Source organism: Dipodomys ordii, unplaced genomic scaffold (assembly GCF_000151885.1).
Source record: "Dipodomys ordii isolate 6190 unplaced genomic scaffold, Dord_2.0 Scaffold4, whole genome shotgun sequence".
NCBI lineage: Eukaryota > Metazoa > Chordata > Mammalia > Rodentia > Heteromyidae > Dipodomys > Dipodomys ordii.
In genome coordinates, this window is record NW_012267220.1 from 14,250,221 (window position 1) to 14,264,515 (window position 14,295).

A 14,295-nucleotide genomic window follows, 5' to 3' on the forward strand; every position below is an offset into this window, starting at 1 on the left:
AAGCCAAGCAAACAGGCCAACCCACAAGGAGCTGAGAACTGTTGAAATAAGGATACCATGCCTAACCAGCACTATCTCGGCCACAGGGTAGATGATAGGGAATTGAGTTTACCTGGCGCAGGGAAGTTCCACTCCCAGGTGATGGGAGTGCCTGAATTCCTAGAGGTGGGACCGGGGACTTGGACGATAGGTTACTGGACCTGTCAGTCCTGTGCCATGAGACTCTCACGTTTCCTGTGACCCTGCCCACTGACCCTGATGCTATTTAGGCCCAGACCAGCTCAGGCAGCATTTCGCCATGCCTGGGTCTGTGTCTCCCGGCTCTCCTCCAGTCACCATGGTGTCCCACTTCAGCTTTCCACTGGAGCTGATCCGGCTTTGTGGGTATTGTTTATGTGTTCTTTCTTTCCTCTCCTGTTCTCATGGCTCAGTTTTCTAACAGTGTTACACATATTCAAGGGACTATAAGTCTTTGAGACAGAAGTCCACCTGCAAACACCTGCTCTCCAATGAAGACTCCCAATTCGACCTCTCAAAAGGTGGCTTCTGTTTTCTCACAATTGAATCCTGGTATAACGCTATGTACAGTGATTTCTGCCAGAGTAGACCTAGGAAGCAGAAAGGATGGACAGGCACCAAGAGAACTGGGCAAGAGATCAAAGTTCAAAAGCAAAACCTAGTCAGTGACTCACAGATCAGAGAGCCCAGGAGGACCTTCAGGTCATGTGCTAGTAATTAAGGCCACAAGAGCTGAAGCATGAGCTGATTTCCTGCCACCCCCACAGCTGAACAATTAAGAGTTTGATCTAGAATATTTGCAGTAAAGAATGACTCAAGAAATTTGAAATGTAAAAGCTGAGTACAAGTAGGGTACAAAGAAAGCCTGAGACATATGGTATAAAGCCTGATTGATTTATTAAATGCAATAAGAATTTATCACGAGGATTTACCAAACACATTACAAAGCAAAATGAAGACACATAGGTACAGTTATTGAGTGGATCAATGGATCAATAAAAAAGAACTTAAGTGCAAAACTTCTCAGTGCCCAGTTAGGATGGCAAATTCCCACCTTCCAGAAGTCAAGTTAATTCCAGATTATACAAAAAGGGCTGAGTTTCCAAATGAGGAACCAAGGGGCGCCTGCTGTGGAGATTTTCCACACTGTAGGGTCAGGGGCTGCAGCATAGCAGAGCTTAGACTTAGGAGGAAATAGTATGGATGCCAAGAGATATAGAAAAGACCTGAAGGTTGTCCCATTCCAGATTTACCTTAAGCTAGAAATGTTGATCATCTGGTTTTTACATTCACCCCACTTGATCGAACTCTCAGCAAATACCAACTCAATTGCTATGACCAGAGTGTGCCATCTTGGAAATAAATCCCCAAGTCTCAATCAAGAAACTATAATTAATACCAAGTAGAACAGAGATCAGCTGTTCCCTCCAGGCCCTGCCTAAATTGGGGAGAAAAAAAGTAGGTCCATTTGTTGATCAACCACAATTTTCTGGAACAGTTTAATGCACAGCAATGGATTCTAAACTACCTGGTTGATTTTTCCTCTTTGTTATGTCTTTCATCTGTTCCTTCTACTCCATCTCTGTTCTATTCACTCATTTCATCATGTCTGCCTGCAACAGACTCTAGGTGTTTTTCTGCCTGTGCATTGCTTTCTCCTGCTTCCCTTCTCCAATATCCCAAAGTTACATTTCTGATATTCAGTATGGCATTTTAAAAGATATAAATCTGCTCAAAATTCTCCAGTGTCTTCCCCTCAGCGCTCAGCATAAAATCCAAGTTTCTTTGCTGGGCAAAAACAACAAAGGGCCTTTCATAATGAGGACTCTTCTTACTGGTTCTGCTTCCAAAACAGTTCCCTCTTCCACAAACTACAGTCGGATGACCTCCTTCAGTTGTCCAAATGGGTCCTGCAATCTCAGGGTGCTGTGCATCTGAAGATGTTCTTTCTGCTTTGCCATTGGCCCTACCTTTCTCAGGCTAATAACAAACTTAGCTCAGACACCATCTCCTTTGAAAAGCATCTGTTCCTCTTTCTCCTCCTCCTCCATCTCCACCTTCAACTTTTCTTTTTCTCCTCCTTTCCACAGCTCCCTAGAAAGGTAGCCATGAAACCTCTGCACGGGTCTTCATAGTTTATGCTAATATATTTGCATACTTTTATTCTATTATGTTTTAGTGTGACATTCTATTTCTTATCCGCATATATTAAAAATAATGAATACTATTAGACAAACATATATACAAAGTATTTTGATCACATTAACCCCTTTTACTCTCTCTCTTTTTCTTTTTTTTTTTGGTCGGTCGTGGGGCTTGAACTCTGGGCCTGGGCGCTGTCCCTCAGCTCTTCAGCTCAAGGCCAGCGCTCTACCACTTGAGCTACAGAGCCACTTCCGGTTTTCTGGTGGTTTATTGGAGATAGGAGTCTCTCGGTCTCTCCTGCCCGGGCTGGCTTTGAACCGTGATCCTCAGATCTCAGCCTCCTGAGTAGCTAGGATTACAGGCGTGAGCCACCGGTGCCCGGCTTCTCTTTTTCTTTCTCTCCCTTTCTCTCCCTCTCTCTCTCTCCCTTTCTCTCTCTCCCTCTCTCTCTCTCTCTCTCCTCTCTCTCTCTCACTCTTTTTGTCAGTCAAAGGGCTTGAACTAAGGGCCTTGGTGCTGTCTCTGAGCTTTTTAGCTTATGACTATTACTTTGAGCCACAGCACCACTTCCAGTTTCCTAGTGGTTAATTGGAGGTAAAAGTCTCACAGATTTTCCTGCTTCTGCTGGCTTTGAACCCTAATCCTCATATCTCAGCCTCCTGAGTAGCTAGGATTATAGGTGTGAGCTACCAGCACCCAGCTCCTCTCTTATTCTCTCCTCCCTCTGCTCCCCTTTCTCTTCTCAAATAGTCCTCCTACCTTTGTGATTTTTTTTTCACAATTTTGATTCTTCATTTAGAGAAAATATATGCTATTTATGTTTTCAGTCTAGTTTATTTAATTTAACATGATAATAATTTGTAGCTCCATCTATTGCCCTGAGAGTGATATGAATTTATTCTTCTTTATAGATAAGTAATATACCATTGTGTATATATATATACGATATATGTATGCCATATATATACACATTCCATATAGATATACCATATATGTACCATATATATATGTGGTACACACACACTTTATATATATATGTATGTATGTATGTATGTATGTATGAGTTAGTAAAGAAAATGTGGCTGAGCACCAGTGGCTCACACCTATAATCCTAGCTACTCAGGAGGCTGAGATCTGAGGATTGCAGTTGAAGCCAGTCCAGGCAGGAAAGTCTGTGAGACTATTATCCACCAGAAAACTAGAAGTGGCACTGTAGCTCATGTAGCTCAAGTGGTAGAGAGCTAGCCTTGAGCTGAAGAGCTCAGGGACAGTGCTCCTCAGGCCCAGAGTTCAGGCCCCACAGCCAACCAGAAAAGAAAAAAACAAAGAAAATTTAGGGAGGGGAGAGAGAGAGAGAGAGAGAGAAGGGGGAGAGAGAGAGAATGTGAAAATGTGTTGTCTCCTGGGCTGATTTCTGAAATTGACTCTTGGGAATAGAGCCACAATAAATATGAGTGATGGATATGGAGCTATCTCCACTCTGTGATGGATTTGTTTCCTTTGAGCATATTTGCTAGAGTAGCATGGCTGGATCATACATGGTAGTTCTAGTTTTAGTTGTTCCAATGACCTCCATTCTGATTTCAGTAGTGGCTGTACTAAGCTACATCCCCACCAATGGTGTATAAAGTTCATTTTTCTCTATTTTCCTCACTACTGTTCATTGTTTCTAATTTTCTTGAAGATATCAATTCTAACTGCAGTGAGAATCTCAATGTTGTTTTGATTTGCATTTTCCTGATATCTTACCTAAATCTATTTAGCTAAATAAACTGAACTTTTAAAATATATTTTAAACCATTTGCCTTCTTCTTTTGAGAACTGTCTGTCCAGTTCATTAACTCATTTGTTTATTTGCTTTTTTAGTGTTTGATTTTTTAATCCTTTATGTTCTATTAATTCTGTCAGATGAATAATTGGCAAAGATTTTTCTCCCATTCCATAGGTTGTCTCTGACAATACCAGTTAACCTGGTAATTATTTCCTTGGTGACATAAAAGCTTTTTAATTTGAAGCAATCCCATTTGTCAATTATTTCCTGAGCTATTGGAATCCTACTCAGGAAGTTGTAACCTGTAGTTTCCCTGTAGTGGTTCTAAAATTTCAGGTCTTCATTAAGGTCTTTGACCCACTGTGAATAGATTTCTGCAGAGACAAGGTCCCGTTTTAGCCTTCTACAAGTGGATATCTAGTTTTCCATGCCCCATTTGTTAAATAGGCTATCTTTTCTTCAATGGATTATTTTTGGCACCTTTGTTAGTGGCTGTACCTATTTGGGATTATTTCTGGATCTTCTATTCTATTCCATTGGTCTACATGTCTGCTTTTATAGCAATTCCATGCTGTTTTTGTTACTATGGCTCAGTAGTATCATTTGAATTCAGGAATTGACAAAGCTCCAGCATTGCTCTGTTTGCTCAGGATTGCTTTGCCTGCTTGGGATCTTACATTTTCACATAAAATTTTATGATGAAGTTTTCCACTTTTATGAGGAATATTTTAGTAGTGATTGCATTGAAACTATAAATTGCTTTAGTAATGTGGCTATTTTCACATCTACCTATGAATATAACAGTTCTTTCTACTTTCTAATACCTTCTTCAGTATCTTAGTTCAGTATTTCATAGTTTTCATTTCTTTTTATGTTTTTTATTTGTATTTTATTTTATTTTTCTTGCCAGTCATGGGCCTGAGCTCTGGGCCTGGGCGCTGTCCCTCAGCTCTTCAGCTCAAGGCTAGCACTCTACCACTTAAGCCACAGTGCCACTTCTGGATTTTTCTGCTTATGTGTTAGAAACAATTGCATGAAAGAAAAAAAACATTTGAATACATATCTTAGGGTTCATATATCTAGTATATGTCTGAGTCAAGCAGAAAAGGTCAGATAAGGTGATGTTAGGGAAATGAACCCTAAGATATGTATTTCTTTTTTACTCATTGATCTTGCTAGAAATTTAAGCAAAATATTTAACAAGACTCCATTCTATCATTCTAACTTTCCCCTCAGTAAGACTAGTATTATCTTTCATGGCTAAATCTCCAAAGCACACCACATGACTGACCAAATTCCAGTGGATGTCCAGACAGAATAGTTTGTTGAGCAAATAAATTTGAAAGTTTTTTGCCCAACTTCCATGTATCCTGGAAATCATGCAGTGCCCTCAGACAGAGTAGAGTAGCACACTGGGTGGGGTGCCTTGCTGGAGACTCTAGGCATAGGGAAACTGCATATGAGCTAAGTAAAAGTTAAGCATCCGAGGAGATTAGGAGGTGATACTTGGCTTTCTCTGTTGGGGCCTAGATTGGGAGCAAAAACTAAATTTAGGGATGCAGGCGATTATTAATCAAATCCTAGCCCTTTGGGTAATTGTTGCTGAGTCTATTGTTTAGCTTCCCGGATCTTACTGGAGATAATGGTGTGACTTCCTGTAGCTCTGATTTATGCCTGGCTGACTTCCTGGGATAATGGCTACAATTATGGTCAAGACTCTATTTTACATACAGCCTACTGGTTATCTGTTTTTACAGTTAATCTCTTCATTGAGTCTCCTTCCCCAATCTATATCAAGAAACAGATTTGCACTAGGGGAAAGGAAAGGGTGATAGTGTGCAAGAAGAATTGTACTCATTACCTGACCCATGGATTTGTAACCCCTCTGTACAACACCATAATCATAAAATAAAATTATATTTTTTAAAAGAAAAAAAGGGAAACAGATTTTCAAAGATAGTTGGGGAAGTGTCTTTCTTGTTAAAACATTTGTTGAAATGTGTCTGATATTTTTATTTCCTTAAGGGCTGATTCAAATCCAAACTGTATTTGGAGATTCCAATCCAATCTATAGTGATATTTAAGATACTCAAAAGAGAAAAACAACTTCTATCCAGATCAACCACACAATCCTCGATTTGAAGGCTTCCCCTAGTGGTCAAAGAGTGACAGCAGCTAGGAAGGATTTTCCCAGCCTGTGAAGTAAGAGCCTGCAGAGTTGTGCACGTGCAATTGAAAACCTGGTAAAGATTAGGAATGGAAATATTCCTCTTCCTTAGGCAGTGAGTCTAGCAAATTATTGCTAGGTTTCACATATGAAATGATGATACCAAACATGAATATTATCTAAGGAAAATCAGAAATTCAGAAGTGCATGGAAGGACATGTTTTTAGGCCGAGTTTAAGACTTGGAAAGTACACCAACAAATTTAACAAAAGAAGAACAAAATTCTAGACTAAATTTAAGTGGAAATTCCCATTTTAAAATAGAGCTGAGGAGTAGGTGGGTATTACTTACCTGCCATCCATCTACTTACCACTTGGAAGGCTGAGGGGAAAGGATCATAAGTTCAAACTCAGCCTGGGACCACCACCCCTCCACCCCCCATCTCAAAAGAAACGAAATAAATAAGATTAGAAAACTTATTAGCCAGAAAGGTTCTTAATCACCAATTTGACAAAGTTATCACTCCATTTTCACAGTATATGTTCATAAACTTTAATTACTGGAATTTACAGGGAGTAGCACAGATGGTAAGACTGTCTTCAAATGTAAAGTGACAGATGTCTATACATATTAAAATTCTGTAATCATAAGTATAGTTCATTAATTATCAGTTCTTGGATCTTAAAATAGGGATGATATTTAGTCACAAACATTCAGCCATTTAATGAATAAGAGCTTGACTGAGGAAAATAAGATATAATAAGCAGAGGCCTTTTTAAGGTATTATTTTACTTTTAATAATCATGTAATTGGAAGTATTGTGTGGATTTTTAATACACTTTTATAGTATGAATATTGCAAACCAGAGCTTAATTTGAGTTTAACTGCACTTAATTTCTTTGCTTCCACAAGTCTATTCTACTAGATTCAAGTCAACATTTCATTTTATTCTTTTCTATTTCATTTAGATTACCTTCTTTTATTCTCATTATTTCTCTCTGTACTTCTTTAAATTTTTACCTTTTCTATTTCTCAATTCTTTGAATCTTGTATATTTACATACATATATATGTATATATATTTATTGTCCAATCATCAACAATGTGGTATCTTACTCTCTTTTAATTTTTAAGTGATCATTTGTTTTCTGTTCTTTCTTTAGTGTCTATTTCTATGAATTTTCTTCTTCCTTTTTTCTTTTCTTAGCAATATGGGGGCTGGAACTCAGGGCCTTGCACTCTTCCATTTGTATCATGCTTTTAGCACTTTATTTGCTGGGTTTTTTGAGCTAGGATCTAGCTTTTTGCCTAGATTGCAATCTTCCTATTTATGCCTCCACATAGCTAGGATACAGGTATGCGCTACCACATCCAGATTCTCTCCCTCTCTCTCTCCTCTCTCTCTCTCTCTTTCTCTCTCTCTCTCATAGGCAAGCACTCTACCACTAAGCCACATTCCCACCCCACATTGAGTTGGGAGTCAGAGGGCTCATGAACTTTTTACCCTAGCTGTCCTTGAACTACAATCCTCCTGATCTCAACCTAGCAAGTAGCTAGGACTATGTGAGCTGTTGCACCTGGATCATTCTGTGATTTTCTTTTTTATATCATTTTCTCTATTATATCAATTATTTTTTTTACTTAGGACAGATGACAAACAAACAAGCCAACAAACCAAGTTCAGATAATTATATCATAAATACCTGTTGGCCAATTACTTCTTTTCCTCCTTCCTTTCTTCCTTCTTTCCTTTTTTTCTTCCTTCCTTTCTTCCTCCCTCCCTGTCTCTCTCTCTTTCTCTATCTCTATCTCCTTTTGTTTGTTCTGCAGTGCTAGTGTTTAGAGTCTAATGCTTGTGAGGCAGGTACTCTACCCCTTCAGCCACACCTCCAGCCTTTTTGCACTGGTTATTTTTGAGACAGGGTTATTTTTGCCCTGGCTGACCTACACTACTATTATTCTTCTTATATGTCCTGATGGGATGACAAGTGTGCTCCACCACACACACACACACACACACACACACACAGCTTTTTCTGTTGAGATGAAGCCTTCCAAATTTACACTGGAGTGAGCTTTGAACTGCAGTCCTTCCAATATCAGCCTCCAGAGTCTCTAGGGTTATAGACATGAGTGCCATTCCCCTTACTTAGCTTTTTTTTTTTGCCAAATTTACTTTAAATTTTTATTTTCTTGGGAAATAAAAATAATAGGCTGAGGAAATCCTGTTTATTCACATTTCAGTAAAAATAAAATGTTTCCATGAATTGATGTTGAATTTCATCCAATATGATTCTTGGGTGTTCCAAGATGTTCTCCTGCTTTCTTTCAGTTAATGTGACAACTTAAATGCAATTTTCTAATTTTAAACAATCTATGCTGCCGGGCGCTGGTGGCTCACGCCTGTAATCCTAGCTACTCAGGAGGCTGAGATCTGAGGATCCCCATTCAAAGCCAGTCCGGGCAGGAAAGACAGTGAGACTCCTATCTCCAATAAACCACCGGAAGTGGTGCTGTAGCTCAAGTGGTAGAGCACTCGCCTTGAGCTGAAGAGCTGAGGGACAGCGCCCAGGCCCAGAGTTCAAGTCCCACGACCGACAAAAAAAAAAAAACAATCTATGCTATGGGGGGAAAGAAACTTGTTCAAGATATATCTTTTATTTATGTATTGATTAAGCTCCATTTGCCAAAATTGACTTAGGAGTTTTGTAACTAAATTCACAAACGAGATCCGTTTATACTTTTCCTTTCTTATACCATTCTAATTAAACTTATATTAGCCTATAAAATGAGTTGAAAACATCTCCTCTTTTCTACTTAAAACAAGTTTTTACATCCCAGAAAATCATTTGTTATACACTTAACTCTTAGAGGGTTTGAGGGTGTTGTTGTTTTTTTCATGATTTTTAGTTAGGGGTAAAAATTCTTCCCTGATTATGGATCTAATGCCGATTTTCTGTTCTTTTTCAAGTTTCATTTGATGAGTTATATTTACTTGAAGAAATTGTCCATTTTGTATTTCTTCCACTTTGGTTGTGAATAGCAGTCTCCCCTGGATTTCAAAACCACTACTCTCTCTTGTGGAATGACTCTTGTTTTAGTGCCTGAGTGCACATACGTGTGCTTTATCTCATTTTTCCTGCTCAGTCTTACTTGCCAGCCTTTCTCCTTTATGAGTTTTTATAGTGAGTCATCTCTGGACTACGATCTTCTTTATCATTCCTTTGTTTTCTGTTACATCACTTGATGTTTTCTATTAACTCCTTGCATCTACTATTTTGGAGTTTGTTTTATTGAGTGTTTATCTCGTTTATTTTCAACCTTTTTTAACTAAGATGCAAGTATCTGCTAATAAACACTCCTTTTTGTATAAACAATATAGTATTATTGTCATTATGAAGGTGTTTTACTGAGGGGTTACCATTTCATAAGTCAGGCAATGAGTATAATTCATTTTGGACAAAGTGACCCCCTCCTTCACTTTCCCCTAGTTTCTCTCTCAAGTCCCTGCCCACAAGTTGTGTACTTCATTTTCCATATTGTGTATGCTAAATACCATAATGGCATTTGCTCACTTTTCTTCCCTCCCTTTCTGTACTTCCCTTTGGCACCCCTAAAGCCCCCCTAAAAAATGATGAAAACAACAACAACAACAAAAAAGAAACAGGTAGCTAGACACTGGTGGCTCACGCCTGTAATGTTTGCTACTCAGGAGGCTGAGATGTGAGGATCTCTGTTCAAACCCAGCCTGGGCAGGAAAGTCTGTGAGACTCTTCTCTCCAATAAACCACCAGAAAACCAGAAGTGGTACTGTGGCTCAAGTGGTAGAGTGCTCACTTTGAGTTGAAGAGCTAAGCGACAGCACCCAGGCCCAGAGTTCAAGCCCCACAACCAACAAAGACAAAAACAAAAAACATGTCTCCATTTCCTGGAGTTCATTTCGATTAGTAATGTTTTAAGTGTTCACAGGAGTTATGCCTTTGGGTTCTACACTACAAATATCCTCCTTTAGTCTGACTGTGTGTGAAAGCCTAGAGTCCTGTATAGTCATGTCCAGCTGTATTTTGGATCTACTTTCCACATATGAGAGAAAAAAAAAACATAACCTATTTGTCTCCCTGAGCTTGGCTTGCCTCCCTTACCATGATTTGTTCTAGGCCTGTCCATTTCCCTGCAGATGACATAATCTTATTCTTTTTATGGATGGGTAAAATTCCGTTGTGTATAGGTACCCCGTGTTTTTGGGGTCCACTATCTATTGTAGGGCATCTGAACCTTGGCTATTGTGACTAGTCCAGCAATGAATATGGATCTGCAAGTGTCTTTACTGTCTCTTGGCTTGCATGCTCTGGGTAGATGAACCCCACATGGTTCTATATGTATTATTTTAATGATCATCCACGTACAGACTTGTGTTCTAAGAACCAGTTTAGAGTTATGATCAACAGAGTGTGTTCTGCTTCTAATGCAAGTTGTAAATTACTCAGCCTCAGTGTCTCTATCTGTGGAGTGGAGATAATCATAATTCTTACTTGATTTGGTTAATAAGATTCACCTAGCTAGTTCATGGGAAATTTATAGCAGAATGTCTGGCACATCCATAGATGATTGGTGACTGATAGTAATTATCACTCTGCTATAGATTTTATTTGTGAGTCAATCATTCCCCTTTGTCAGGCCATCAGTATTTGAAAACTCCTATGACTTCTAAAATGCAATTTTTTTTAACCAGTAATTTAGTTCTGACATTCAGTTTATACCTTCAAATTGGCTATTGCTATTTTTTCCTCATCAGTTAATGTCTCTTAGATTTGGCCTAAAATGTATCCATTTCTTTGCTTTGTTTCTTTTTTTTTTCCAGCCAAGGGGCTTGAACTCAGGCCTGGGCTCTGTCCCCAAGGCTAGCGCTCTACCACTTTGCACCACAGTGCCACTCCAGTTTTCTGGTGGTTAACTGGAGATAAGAGTCTCAATGGCCTTTACTGCCCAGGCTGGCTTTGAACTGCAATCCTCAGATTCTCTGCGTCCTGAGTAGCTACAATCACAGGCATGGGCCACCAGCCCTGAGGCCTACTTACTTTTTTTTAGTCGGTCGTGGAGCTTGAACTCTGGGCCTGGGCGCTGTCCCTCAGCTCTTCAGCTCAAGGCTAGTGCTCTACCACTTGAGCTACAGCACCACTTCTGGCTTTTCCTGTTCATGTGGTGCTGAGGAATTGGACCCGAGGCCTCATACATGAGAGGCAAGCACTCTACCACTGAGCCACCTTCCCAGCCTCTACTTATTTTTATAACTTGATTGTCACAGCACAGTTTCCATCTCTCTGAAGAGAAAAATTAAGTGATGCTTTTAGTGAGAGTCTGTCACAGCAAATCTACTCCTCAGGTATTCCAAAGCCAAGAATTTAAACCTCAGTCCTTTCCTGGGACTGGTGATTTTCCATCATCTTTCTCCACTGTGAATACAGCCTTTTGGGCCTCCGCTCTGTGTAGGGATCAGCTCCGATCTCCTGTCAACACCATTTCAAGGCCCGGTTTCATTGCTTCCTGAAACCCACATCCCCATAGTCTTAGGATCACATGGGGTTGCTACTCTGGGCCATGTGCTTAGTGCTCCAGCTTTCCCTTCTGGGTATTTCTCTAGCTGTTTCTTTCTTTAGCACTCAACTCTACATGTTAGCAAATATTTATTCTATTTTATCAGCACATGGAGGAGTTCTTTGAAGGTGAATGCCACTGTGCTAGGTCTACAGTACTACCAAAGTATGTCTTGCATTTATAGCTATCTCACAAAATTGTCTTTTTCGGCTTAAGATCATATTTTTAAATCAAGTCTCTCCCAGTGAGATTATTACACACAACTTTTCTCTCTCCCCAGAGGTTTCATAAATAATAAAATTCATTCTCCTAAACTAAATCATTCAAAACAACTATTAATAACAACTTTTAGGGTTGTGGGTATAACTCGTGATACAACCGATACCAAGTATGTGTGATGCCCTAGGTTAAACTAAAACTCCATACACACAATTTTTTTTTTTTGTCGGTCGTGGGGCTTGAACTCTGGGCCTGGGCGCTGTCCCTCAGCTCTTCAGCTCAAGGCGAGCGCTCTACCACTTGAGCTACAGCGCCAATTCTGGTTTTCTGGTGGTTTATTGGAGATAGGAGTCTCACGGTCTCTCCTGCCCGGGCTGGCTTTGAACCTCGATCCTCAGATCTCAGCCTCCTGAGTAGCTAGGATTACAGGCGTGAGCCACCAGTGCCCGGCCACACAATTTTTTTTTATACTGAGTAGTTCATGTTTCTCAGTTTCTTCCAAATAGTAATAAGGCCCTGACTTCATTTATGAGCTTCCATTTAAGTTTTCCTTTCCTTTTTTGTTTGTTTGTTTTTGCGTGGGTCTTGGTCTTGAACTCAAAGCCTGAGAACTGTCCCTGAGCTTTTTTTTTTTTTCTGGTCAAGACTAGCACTCTACCACTTTGAGCCACAACTTCACTTCCAGTTTTCTGGTGGTTAACTGGAGATAAAAGACTCATGGACTTTTCTACCTCGGCTGAGTTTGAATGATGATCCTCAGATCTCAGCCTCCTGAGTATTTAGGATTACAGGAGTGAGCCACCAGCACCCAGCATGTTTGTTGTTTATTCTTTTTTAGCCAATATGGAGCTTGAATTCATGGCTTCAAACTTATTGAGCTTTCTTGTTCACTTGGTTCGTACTCTTCTATTTGAGCCCTTCATCTAGTCTATCACTTTGCTGGTTAACTGGAGTCTCAGGAATGTTTCCTCCTGTCTAACTTCAAACTGCCACTTTTCTGGTCTCAGCTTCCTAAGTAGCTAGGATTACAGGTGTGAGCCACCAGCTCCCGACTTTCCTTTTCTGATATAGACACAATGTCAGAGGCAAGTTCGTTTCAGCAATCTGAATCAAGGGTCCATTATGAACAAGTGTAACTAAATGGTTCACAGAAATAAGATGCTCCACACTAGATAGGAAGCCACCAACGCTTACAAACACAGGTTCTGGAAACTTCCTTTTCCAAGAACCAGGTCTTCCTGTGTGGAATGTATATGACCAATTCTGAACACACTAAAGTATAAATTGCTTTTCAAGAGATCTTTAGCAATAACTTCTTTACAGTAACTTTTATATACTGTGGCAGGCTCTAAAGGATCTAATTTTATGAGTCACACACACACACACACACACACACACACACACACCCCACAATACTACGCTACTGTTGTTTTAATCAAACTATCTGTACGTTATCCTATTGGGCCCAATTCTCCCTTTATGGTCAAAGAACAACAGTAATAACAGAGAGAACATGAAAACAGAAACAAAGCCAGAAAACTCCCCTGTTTCTTTCCCTTGCAGTGATCAAGCCAAAAGAAGATCGCTTAGATCATAAAAGTCAGTACTCCCAAATGTCCTCAGCAAATTTCTCTTTCTTTCTTCCTGTTGTTGACTAGGTTTGGTCTCAGAGTCTAATACTTGCTAGCCAGGTGCTTTACTACTTGAGCGAAGTTTCCAGCATTTTTTTTTTAAAGATCAGTTCTCACCTTTTTGCCTGAGGCTGGCTTCAAACTCTGATCTTTGCATCTATGCTGCCCACATAGCTAAGACTAGCTTTCTGTTTTCTTTGCCTGAACTAACCTCACAAATCATGATCCTTCCTATTTTCACCTCCTCAGTAACTGGGACTACAGAAATACTATTATTGTTGGCTTCTCAGCAAGCCAAAGCTTCTCTTCAAAGGATGCCTGTGTTGTAATTCAGTGGTAACATATAGGCCTAACCATGCCAGAGACGTTGAGATCTACTCAGCACTGTCCAAAGTAAAATAAGTAAATAAATAAATAGAAAATGGTTCTATCTCAGTCCTAGAAGAAACAAAAGAATGAAGAACTCCAGAAGTCAAATCATGTGGATAAATCTGGCAAGTGATGACTCTATAAACAAGAATTGATGTCTTTAGATGTTAAAAAAAATTAGACAGGGCTGGGAAGTTGGCTCAGTGGTAGAGTGCTTGCCTTGCATGCCTGAGGCCCTGGGTTCGATTCCCCAGCACCACAAAAGCAAAAAGAAAAAAAGCCGGAAGTGACGCTGTGGCTCAAGTGGTAGAGTGCTAGCCTTGAGCTGAAGAGCTGAGGGACAGCGCCCAGGCCCAGAGTTCAGGCCCCACGACCGGACCC